At 42.4% G+C, this 12,756-nt stretch overlaps 1 protein-coding gene and 1 non-coding gene across 4 annotated transcripts in view; both read left to right on the top strand.

Annotated features, from left to right (window-relative positions):
• LOC123516416 (clarin-2-like) overlaps positions 1 to 12,756 on the top strand; it is a 366,448-nt gene that overhangs the window by 14,745 nt on the left and 338,947 nt on the right. The window lies entirely within an intron of this gene.
• Trnaa-cgc lies at positions 6,685 to 6,758 on the top strand. The gene has a single exon. It is a non-coding gene; the product is annotated as a tRNA-Ala (tRNA).

Below are 12,756 nucleotides of genomic sequence, written 5' to 3' on the forward strand. Positions count from 1 at the left end.
CCTCAGTTGATAACTCGAGATTAGTATGATATTTTCTTTCCACCTAGGTTAGTAAGTAGACTACAAAACACCATGAGCATATGAAGCCCCATAAATGAGTTTATTTTGAAAACTTAGAAATCAAAGTCTGATAGTGAGATTGTCTATTGCCAACCAAACAGTTCTACATAGACGTCTTCAGCGTCATAGAGACCTAATGATGTTAGCTCATGGACAGTGGCCATCCTGACAGTGCGAAACCCCAGGGGGATCATAAGAAGATATCCAGGGGTACTTTGATGGCTGATCTAATAAAATCCTTTACAGTATCATTGCATATTGTTCCATATTCCATGTGATAATACTGGGGGTTTGGGTAGATGGTCTTATAACTCAGGGGGTTCTTAACGATAAAAAAGGTTGAGAACCCCTGCTCTAGTGTGTTCTTATCTCAGATATTTACAGGCGCGGAGAGTGGTCCACATTTCGGAAAGACATTGTGAGAATCTCATCTTGTGCCGTCTGAAAAGTGTCTTGAGAGAGAGAGAGAGAGAGAGAGAGAGAGAGAGAGAGAGAGAGAGAGAGAGAGAGAGAGAGAGAGAGAGAGAGAGAGAGAGACAGACAGACAGACAGACTCCCACCGCTTTAATGAGAGATTGCGTGACTTGGGCACAGAGTTAGAAGTGTAGACTTCAAATGAGTGTGTCCCGCCAGTGTGCCTATATCTTATTCATGGCAAGGAAGCGTCACCACATCCGCAATACTCTGCCGTACTGGTGCAAAACAACATCTCGGTGAGTCACATGATTTACGTGAAGTGTTTTTCACCGAATATATGAAGCTTGATTAATCAGTTAGTACACCATGATGTTTGTGTTGCTAAACTGGAGTGCTTCTGGGAAAAGCAATTAGTATCATTGATACGGGAACAAATGTGTGAGGAATATGGCAATGGTGTTTGCTGATTTCCTTTGATAATGTCGAAGCGTTTGTGATCACAGTAGTAGGTTGGGTAGCATAAGGAGACAATAAATAGACAGCCAAGCAGACATACAGACCGGCGGACAGACATATGAGCAGACTGACAGGCGGACTCGCAATGCTTTTACTGAGTTTAAAGTTGCAGTGGCAGCTGAGAGTTTGTTTAGTCATGTTGTTGCTGAGTGGACTCACAAGTTTCCTCGGCTGCAGTGCGGATTAGGTTAACTTATGGCCACGTTCTTGTTAAGCTTGTTTTCAAATATCAGGTAAGTCATCATTCGACTCTTCCTGGACGAAGAACACGAGACTACGGTCAGAATGTGTATTGCTCAAAGAGATTTCATGACAGGTAGATGTAATTCAATGGAAAAAATAAAGGAAGAAGAAAAAAACTACAAGATCACAAAAAAGGAGAACGAAATAGCTGTGGCGGGGAAAAGGGAAGATGTCAAAAGATGTAGCTGAAGACTGGAAAGAAAAAGATGAAACCCAAAAGAGAGAAACTGGAGCAGGGTAAAGAAAAAGATGAAGACCCAAAGAGAGAAACTGGAGCAGGGCGAGTAGGAATAGATTAAAGATGAAAGGAAGAAAAGAAGATATGGAGAAGAGAGAAGAGGGGAATGTGGCAAAAAGATTGCAAGGAAGAAAAGGACGACGTGAAGAGGATCATTATGTATTCCAGCAACATCATCTGCAGTAGAAGCACTAGTGACTGCAGCGGCAAGATTAACATGTTAGATCGTGAATCAGGTTAAGAAGACTCGGAGATGACATGAGAAGCCGTATAAAAGATACATTTTGAAAATCAATGAGTTGAATCAAACTTTGAAAATAACTAAAAGTCACATCAACTCATATCATACAGATTATGAGTATTATGCGTTCAAAATAAGATTTTCGTAACTTTTAACCTTCGTGATCAACACGGCTTAGGGAGAGAGAGAGAGAGAGAGAGAGAGAGAGAGAGAGAGAGAGAGAGAGAGAGAGAGAGAGAGAGAGCAACATCCGAATCGTATTCCAGTGTGCAACAAATTTATCTCAGCGATGGAGGAGTCACTGAGGAGTGTTTGTGGAGTGAAAATTATGACACGAGGAAGGGGCGAGGAGGATGGCGCTGAGAAGAGTAGGGAGAGAGTAGTAGGGAGAGTTAGCTTCCGAGGAGGACGAAATGATAGACACGTGTGTGTGTGTGTGTGTGTGTGTGTGTGTGTGTGTGTGTGTGTGTGTAGGAAATAAGGTTCCCTTAGATTATAGAAAATTATGTAAGGCAGTATTTATGAAGTGACCAGGAGAAGAAAGGAAAAGAGAAAAAGAAAAAGATGTGAGGAAGAGATGCGTTGGAAGAAGGTGAATAAAGGCAAGAAGGAAGGAGACGGCGAAAGAGAATGAAAATGAAACACGAGAAGAGTGGGAGCAGCAGAAGGAGGAGGGAGGAAGAGGATGAAGTGGGATAAGAGGAAAACGAGAAACAAATGAGAAAAAAAGAGAGTAGGATACCAGGAAAAGAGGGAGGAGGAAGATGGACAAAAAAGTAGATTTAAGGTTGTTTGGAAGTTCATAATTTATACTCTTTTATTAGTAGGGAAGCTGAAAGTTACTTTAAAACTATGCTATTAGTATAACGAGATATATATATAGATAGATAGATAGATAGATAGATAGAGAGAGAGAGAGAGAGAGAGAGAGAGAGAGAGAGAGAGAGAGAGAGAGAGAGCATACATAGGAAATAAATTTTTTTTAACATTAAAGAACCCATCTCCATGTATGATAAAAAAAACCCCCCAGCTTTCTTTCGTATTAACTTATTCATTTTTTTTTTATTTATTTTTGTTGTGGCAGCGAACGTAGGTCATATTTCTTTTTAACTTGTATTCGATCATTGTGCAAAAGAATAATTTCGTTTTTGTTGAGGCACAGATGATAAACTGCCTAGCGAGGCGGGGAGTTCTTTACAGTCGTTGAGAGTAACGTAAAGCACAAGGGTTATCACGTTCTCATTTGCAGTGTTTTTGCGATATCCATGCTATTATCACGTTCACTGCAAAACTACAAAGAAACAACAATCTCCCAGCAGCCTTCTCCATGATCCTATCAGCTATCCAGTCAGCGATTAGCAGAGATGGCACTGTGCTGATATTTGCTGTGTTTTGCTTGCCATTACCATAGAGAATATGAACTCATCTAAAGATCAGTAATCCCAATTTAGGAAGAAAGCCCAAACGAACCCAATTTAACCTAATCTCGTGCACCACAACATGTCTAGCTGAGATAACTAATATTCATGTGATCTTTAGTTAATTTCTTTCTCGTCTGTTGCCATTTGCTGTATACAGTTTCTGCACATCCAGAACTCTTTAACACTCAATAATTGTACATCTCAGGAAGACACTTCAATGACTTAAATGAAAACACGACGTTACTGGATTACCTCTCGTCTTCAGCTTTTTGATTATGTGACACCCGTATTCTTCATGCTGCTTCCCCTGAATAACTACGCAATGGACGAGAAAGAATGCGCTAAATGGCCCTTATATTATAACATTCTCTCAGGAAAGACGTGTAAAAGTATATCCAAGCCTCTATAGTTTGCCTTGTCTGTCGCTTTCCTCCGCGTCACTGGTAAACTCCGGCATGATATTGATTATTCGTTCTTTTACGCCATGTTCTAAGTTAGGTGCAAGTTGGTTCATGGTTCTTCCGGCTCCGCAAGTTATGGTGGCTCCTCAGGGTCACATGTCTGATGGGGAATCTAGCTGCGGGTAGGGACTGTGAGGACGGCTCCATGGGACAAGAGAGGGGGTGGGGAGAGGAGTATGGAAAAAGGGAACGTTTTGAAGGAGAAGAACAGAATAGTAAAGGAACATGAGGGAGAAGATAAGAAGGGACGAGAAAGAGTGAGAAGGAAAAACCCTGCATTGGAGAAAGGATGATGGGAGGAAGGAGTATAAAAAGGCAAGCTCGCAAATAAAGGAGGAAAATGCGGAGGAAAGGGAGACAAGAGAAAGAAAGAAAATAGGAAACAAGCAGAATGCGTGGAGGTGGAGAAGAACGAAGAAGAAATGAATACCTGGATAATGGATGAGAATAAAGAAAAAGTGCAAATGTATTGAAAAACAAAACAAAAAAACAAATGCGTAGAAATGAAATTTTGGATTTAGTAAAAAGAAATAAATGTAGAAATTGTGACAAAAAATAAAACATGAGAGCTGCAAAAATAATTAAAGCCAAAATGAAGGATTCTGTACAACGTGAATTGAGAGAATACGCGAACACATTTATTTTAGATTCGTTTACTTGGGAGGAGGAAATCAAATTATATTAGAAAGTAAGACAAAACAAAACAAAAACTCCTCACTTAAATATTAAATTTGGGCAGCAATTTTGTGTCGTTTCTTAATCCTCAACGTGTCTTGCATGATATGGGCGTATCTGTGCATATCTATCTCATTATGCCACAGTAAACCGCCTCAAGGCGTAGAAGATTTATCAAATCAAAATTTCTCTCTCTCTCTCTCTCTCTCTCTCTCTCTCTCTCCAGTAGTTTTTCGTGGTCTCCCTTCTCATTACTTTCTCCCTTCACTCTGACTTTACTCTTGAATCTTTCCTCGTGTTTTCACTACTTCTCTTTTTCACGAACTTTTCCACTTCCTCCTCCCACTCCTCACTCCATTCATTCTCTCATAACCTCACCATTCCCCAAACCCGCCAGACTCTCCATCTTGAGCAGAAAACACGAAAGAATTTTAATAATGTACGTAGTGAATGGATTTAAACTTGTTTATTTTTCTATTTTGATGACTGGTTAATGAAGAAGCAAATGGAATGACAAACTCTATAAAGCGATTAATCTAGCGTGCAAACACCTACCCACCCACCCACCCACCCAAACACACACACACACACACACACACACACACACACACAAATATACAACATAGAAAAGAAAAATCCTCCTCGGTCTTTCAAAGGCGCCTGAGCAACATTCCCCGAAGCAGGTCGAATAGCAAGCCATCTAGCGAGCCAGCCGGCTAACCAAACCGACGCCCGAGCAACATCCTCCCTTGTTGCCGATCCAGCCAAGGCCGGGCGTGGAGAGGCTGCAACGCGACCCATCAAAAAATATGCACTGACTTTCACTCTTCACATAATTTGTTATCAGACCTTAGAGCAGGGGAAAAAATCATGGAGTAATGACTTGCCGATAGCTACGGAAGCAGAAGAATTAAGGTGGTTTACCATGAGACATGAGTTGTTTCTTCTGAATTTAGGAGGACGACAGGAGACAACCGGTAATCTTTCTGCCATCCTCTGCAGTCTTCCGCGGTGTGTTAAAATAAGAAAATGACGGCCAGCGGTATACTTGCCTCGAGCGTCTATTACGTCGATAATCCACTGAAAGTGCTTGCGACGTTAAAGGAAATGTAAGACGCTGAAAAAATAACGTCTTCTCAATTTCCTACCTCCAAAGAACACAAAGTGAGGGAAAGGGAGTGCGAGTTTACGAGAGATAATGCAATAATACAATAAAACGCCGTGGTACAGTGGAACCATGCGCGCTTTGGGGTCCGAGGGGTCTCCAAGAGCACGGGTTCGAATCCTGTCCACGGTCCGAGTGAAGGTTGGGCTTCCTCACTCGGGGCAACGGTTTCCTAGCGGGTGGGCTTTGAGATAGGAGGTACCCTAAAATAGTATCCCCTTTAGCCCATAAATTCCCGTGAAAAGCCCACATGGTATAGAAAAAAAAAATGCACGTATTCCTTTCCTTTAAGTTTAACGAACATAATTACATCTTAGAAATACTAAAACAAAGTAGTGCAGACAGATGGCTAGAGATATAGATAGATAGGTACGTTTTCCCTACCTTCACTCTTATTCTTTTCTCTCCCCTTGTTTCTTCTAATTCCTTTTTTTCTTTTCTTCATTTTACCCGTATCTCTTGTTCATGCATCCTTCGTACTCACTCTCTCTCTCTCACTCCCTCTGAAGTGAGGACAATGAGAGAGAGAGAGAGAGAGAGAGAGAGAGAGAGAGTTTTCTTGAATGGTCTCGGTATATAGCAGCAGGCAGAGAGCAGTGCTGAAGTTTCGTCTTCGTCCTAATGATGACAATGGTGGTGGTGGTGATGGTAGTACTAGTAGCGGTGATGATGATGATGATTATAATGATGATGATGATGATGATGTACTTCTATCTCTGCAATGAAATGTTGTATGCAGTAGATAGATATGGGCTTAAGGACACAGAATGAACCCAGGAAGAAGACGCAGGTTAGCTAATTTTAGCTTAAGACGCAGATTGGCGCTAGCTATCAGGAAGTGGAAACAAGGTATCACAAAAATAAAGTTGTATAGTGCAGTTATTGTTCTGAAAGAGAAGGATAAAGGGAAAATATTAAATTATAAACGAATATGAAAGGGTCATGGTCTCTCTCTCTCTCTCTCTCTCTCTCTCTCTCTCTCTCTCTCTCTCTCTCTCTCTCTCTCTCTCTCTCTCTCTCTCTCTCTCTCTCTCTCTCTCTCTCTCTCTCTCTCTCTCTCTCTCTCTCTCTCTCTCTCTCTCTCTCTCTCTCTCTCTCTCTCTCTCTCATACTAGTTGTAATAGTTAACTAACTGCTTCTAAAATAGGTTGGAAAACTTCATACAAACAATAAACAGTCAATCTAATATTGCACACTCGCGACACACACACACACACACACACACACACACACACACACACACACACGGCCCGGTAGCTCAGTGGTTAGAGCGCTGGTTTCGCAAGCCAGATGACCGGGGTTCGATTCCCCGGCCGGGTGGAGATATTTGGGTGTGTCTCCTTTCACGTGTAGCCCCTGTTCACCTAGCAGTGAGTAGGTACGGGATGTAAATCGAGGAGTTGTGACCTTGTTGTCCCGGTGTGTGGTGTGTGCCTGGTCTCAGGCCTATCCGAAGATCGGAAATAATGAGCTCTGAGCTCGTTCCGTAGGGTAACGTCTGGCTGTCTCGTCAGAGACTGCAGCAGATCAAACAGTGAATTACACACGCACACACACACACACACACACACACACACACACACACACACACACACACACACACACACACACACACACACACACACACACACACACACACACACACACACACACACACACACACACACACACACACACACACACACACACACACACACACACACACACACACACACACACACACACACACACACACACACACACACACACACACACACACACACACACACACACACACACACACACACACACACACACACACACACACACACACACACACACACACACACACACACACACACACACACACACACACTTGCTCACACATGGAACGAAGCGTGAATCTGAAGATCCCTTCCTTCATATCCTCCTACTCCACTTATTCCTCCTCCTCTTCCTTTTATTTATGCTCCATTTTCCTCTTGCTTTGTTTCTGCACTTGCTACAGCTATTCCTCCTCCTCCTCCTCCTCCTCCTCTTTAAGAATCAAAGGAGATAAAATTTTATATGCATGTACATAATGGTTTAACTTTTACGATTAATTTTCTAAGGCTATTCATGAGGCTGTTTGTCTCTAATGCATAGGAGGTTGGATCTAAGAGAGAGAGAGAGAGAGAGAGAGAGAGAGAGAGAGAGAGAGAGAGAGAGACTGACCAAAGAAAAAACGTAGAAGACGAACAAGGGAATAGACAGACTGACAGGCAGTGACGAAAGACAGTACACACACACACACACACACACACACACACACACACACACACACACACACACACACACACACACACACACACACACACACACACACACACACACACACACACACACGTAAGATAATTAGTGTTGTTTATCCATTGTTCTCCTTTATACATTGTTCCATTGTCTGTTTTTCAGTCTGCCCCTGTCTTTTTGTCATTCTGTTTTTGCATCCATTGGTGTGCCTGTTTATTTGTATTTTTTTTTCTTTTTATGCAGAAAGGATTGCTGGCTAAGGGCAACAAAATATGGAAAAAAAAGCCCACTGTCTTGCAAGTTTCCTAAAAGACATGAGAGTTAACCAAAATTCAGGGACAAATGTCTTGACATCTCACTCTTAAAAGAAGTCAAGTCGTAGGAAGACTGAGTTCCAGAGTTTATCAGTGAAAGGTATGAATGATTGAGAATACTGGTTATCTCTTGCATTAGAGAGTTGGACAGAATAGGAGTGAGAGGAAGAAGAAAGCCTTATACAGCGAGGCCGCAGGAGGGGGGGAGACATGCAGTTAGCAAGATCAATAAAGCAGTTCGCATAAAGATAACGATAAAAGATAGAAAGATGCAACATTTCGGCGGTGAGAAAGAGGCTGAAGACAGTCAGTCAGAGGAGAGGAGTTGATGCGACGAAAAGCTTTAGTTTCCACTCTATCTAATAAAACTGAGTGGAACCCCCCAAACATGCAAAGAGTACTCCATACAAGGACGGATAAGGCCCTTGTACAAAGTTATCAGTTGGAGGGGCGAGAAAAACTGGCGGTGTCGCCGCAGAACGCCCAACTTCATAGAAGCTGTTTTGGAGAGAGATGAAATGTGAAGTTTCCAGTTAAGATTATGAGTAAAGGACAGACCGAGGATATTCAGTGTGGAAGAGGAGACAGTTGAGTGTCACTCAAGAAGAGGGGATAGTTGTCTGGAGGGTTGTGTCTAGTTGATAGATGGAGGAATTGAGTTTCTGAGGCTTTGAAAACTAAGTTTTCTCTATCCCAATCAGAAATCTTAGAAAGATCAGAAGTCAGGCGTTCTGTGGCGTCCCTGCGTGATCTGTTGACTTCCTGAAGGGTTGGTCGTCTCTGAAAGGACGAGGAAAGATGTAGGGTGGTATCATCAGCGTAGGAGTGGATAGGGCAAGAAGTTTGGTTAAGATCATTAATGAATAACAGAGAGTGGTTGACAGGACAGAACCCTGAGGAACACCACTGTTAATAGATTTAGGAGAAGAACAGTGGCCGTCTACCACAGCTGCAATAGAACCGTCGGAAAGGAAACTTGAGATAAAGTTGCAGAGAGAAGGATAGAAACCGTAGGAGGGCAGTTTTGAAATCAAAGCTTTGTGCCAGACTCTATCAAAAGCTTTTGATATATCTAATGCGTCAGCAAAAGTTTCACCGAAATCTCTAAAAGATGATGATCAAGACTCAGTAAGGAACGCCAAAAGATCACCAGTAGAGCGACCTTGACGGAAGCCATACTGGCGATCAGATAGAAGATTGTGAAGTGACAGATGTTTAAGAATCTTCCTATTGAGGGTAGATTAAAAAAGTTTAGACAAACAAGATATTAAAGCTACAGGACGGTAGTTTGAAGGATTACAACGGTCACCCTTTTTAGGAACAGGCTGAATGTAGGCAAACTTCCAGCAAGAAGGAACAGTAGAAGTCGATAGACAAAGTTGAAAGAGTTTGGCCGGACAAGGTGCAGCATGGAAGCACAGTTTTTGAGAACAATAGGAGGGACCCCATCAGGTCCATAAGCCTTCCGAGGGTTTAGGCCAGCGAGGGCATGGAAAACATCATTACGAAGAATTTTAATTGTAGGCATGAAATAGTGAGAGGGAGGAGGAGAGGAAGGAGCAAGCCCAAAATCATCCAAGGTGGAGTTGTGAGCAAAGGTTTGAGAAAAGAGTTCAGCTTTAGCAACATATGAGATGGCAGTGGTGCCATCAGGATGAAACAAAGGAGGGAAAGATGAAGTAATGTTATTGGAGATGTTTTCGGCTAGATGCCAGAACTCACGACGGGAGCTAGGGTTTGAAAGATTGTAACATTTTCTACTTATTAATTGTTTATGAATGGAATGATTCCGGGAAAAAATATAAAGTGCATGAGATTCAGGAGATGGAAAGCTCAAGTACCTTTTACGGGCAACCTCTCTATCATGTATAGCACGAGAACAGACTGTGTTAAACCAAGGTTTAGAAAAGAATGCGGAATGTACGCCTCCATGCAAGACACTATTACCTCTGTTATGTGTTCGGCACACAGAGATGGGTCTCTGACATTTCATGGAAAATCAGCAGAATACCTCGTCACGTCCCCTCCAATTGGCAGAGGCAAAACGCCAGAGGCACCTCCGTTTTGGGGGGATCCTGAGGAGGAATTGGAGAGATAGGACATGATACAGAAATGAGATTGTGATCGGAGGAGCCCAACGGAGAAGATAGGGTAACAGGATAAACAGAAGGATTAGAGGTGAGGAAGAGATCAAGAATGTTAGCCATGTCTCCATACGAGTCTTTAATGATAATCTGAGTCACTATGTCTTGTTTTTTCTTCGGCATTTCTGTTAGTTTATCCGTGTGTGTGTGTGTGTGTGTGTGTGTGTGTGTGTGTGTGTGTGTGTGTGTGTGTGTGAGATCACACACACACACACACACACACACACACACACACACACACACACACACACACACACACACACACACACACACACACACACACACGGATAAACACACACACACACACACCTGGTAGCTCAGTGGTTAGAGCGCTGGCTTCACAAGCCAGAGGACCGGGGTTCGATTCCCCGGCCGGGTGGAGATATTTGGGTGTGTCTCCTTTCACGTGTAGCCCCTGTTCACCTAGCAGTGAGTAGGTACGGGATGTAAATCGAGGAGTTGTGACCTTCTTGTCCCGGTGTGTGGTGTGTGCCTGGTCTCAGGCCTATCCGAAGATCGGAAATAATGAGCTCTGAGCTCGTTCCGTAGGGTAACGTCTGGCTGTCTCGTCAGAGGCTGCAGCAGATCAAACAGTGAAACACACACACACACACACACTCTCTCTCTCTCTCTCTCTCTCTCTCTCTCTCTCTCTCTCTCTCTCTCTCTCTCTCTCTCTCTCTCTCTCTCTCTCTCTCTCTCCTGTCAGTCTGGTGCCTTCTTGTAATACTCCCCCAGAGAGAGCCGCCGCATATATCGGATCTCTGCTCCAATTACTGACAGAGCCCGCCGGGGGAATAGAGCACATAGACGACGACCAGTCTTCGCTAATTGATTCTCGCCTCCACCTTCTCCGGGCATGGCTCTCTCTCTCTCTCTCTCTCTCTCTCTCTCTCTCTTTCCAGAGGTCAAAAGTCACGAGAAGGAAGAACACAAAACATTACAAAAAAAAAAAAAGGAAAAACTGCAATGTATACGAGTATACGTATGTGGAAAGAGTGCAATCAAAAGAGGAAAAAAAGTAAAGAAAGCAAGATAAAAATACAATAAGAGGAGAGATGTGTGTCCGGTAAACAATGTTCAGAAAAGAAAAAGAAAGGGATAAGAAAAAAGTGTACAGCTATAAACAAATAAAGTAATAAAGGAAATGGTATAAAAGAAAAAAAAAGTTTGTAAGACAAATTTAGAGGAAAACGTTCAATAGTTTGAGAAAAATATATAAAAATCTAAAGATATAAGAAATACAAAGTTGAAAGAAAACGTTTACAGATACTAAAAAGAACGGTAAAATGTAAAGGTCAGGTAATAGAAAAGAGGAGGTCACGGAAGGTCAGGAGGAAAATTATATGATTGCTCTGCCTTGCTGAGAACGACGGTCCGGGATCTTACATGTAATATGGTAAATATTGCATGTCGAGTCGTTCCTGTTCTCTTTACTTTCTATTTTCTGTGTTCACTTTTGTCAGTATTTCACGTAAATATGTTGAAGAATAATAATTGTATAATAATCACATTTTTCGTTGTTTTTATCGATATATTTGGTAAACAATTAATTGTATCGAAAGGACAATGTTTTGTGTTTAGTTTATTCCAATCAGTGTAAATTGTCAGCTGTTTGCAGGAGTAGTGTTGGGTAGTGGCACTGGGTGTGAATGCATACTGAGTGATATCAGGGAGTGTAAGACCAAGGGAGACACTAAGTCAAACAGATGGTGGTGTGAATCACGCACAGAAAATGGATGAGTGCATCTTTTTCCCCTCCTTCCTTCCCTTGGGCTCTCTCTCTCTCTCTCTCTCTCTCTCTCTCTCTCTCTCTCTCTCTCTCTCTCTCTCTCTCTCTCTCTCTCTCTCTTGTCATGCTGAACCTCAAAGAATCTGGTTGTTTTCCTTTAAGTTAACAACGAAATGTTTGTGTGTGTGTGTGTGTGTGTGTGTGTGTGTGTGTGTGTGTGTGTGTGTGTGTGTGTGTGTGTGTGTGTGCGTGCACCGGTAATAGCTGGAGAGGAGTATTTCCCCACTGAACGAGGCATGGAATGTTAAGAGACATGAGATACTAGGAAGGGAAGGGAAAGAAAGGGAAGGGAAGGAAGGAAAGGGAAGGGAGCAGTGGGGGACCTTCAGCTATCCTCCTGCAGCAGTTTCTCGTAAAATGAGACTGAATTGAATGAAACTGAATTTACAGGAGTATTAAACTCGGGATTGTGTGAATTTAAAGAGATGAAATTGGGTGAAACGAGGCTATGCTCGACTATCTTAGTGTGGGGATGAATTAGAATATGATACTCAGCTTCAGGAAAAGGTGATGTTTAAGCCTCTTTTATAATAATACTGAAATATATGATTTTCTAAGTTCTGCCATCACTTTTTCCTCGCTTAACATTACTACGTAAAATGAGCAAACTTTTACTTTTAACTCCACATTTTGGTGCGAGTTAATCCTAGAAATTCGATAGTGGAACTTAAAAGTATAATTGTTGTATCAGCTTTTGTATGTTCCATTGTGAAACACGCCTTTAAGCTCAGACGTGGATAGCGTGATGTATTGGTTGGTGTAGAGGGGCGTGTGAATCCCAGGGCGAGGGGTGAGGGGATG

This window comes from Portunus trituberculatus, chromosome 41, assembly GCF_017591435.1.
Source record: "Portunus trituberculatus isolate SZX2019 chromosome 41, ASM1759143v1, whole genome shotgun sequence".
Classification (NCBI taxonomy): domain Eukaryota; kingdom Metazoa; phylum Arthropoda; class Malacostraca; order Decapoda; family Portunidae; genus Portunus; species Portunus trituberculatus.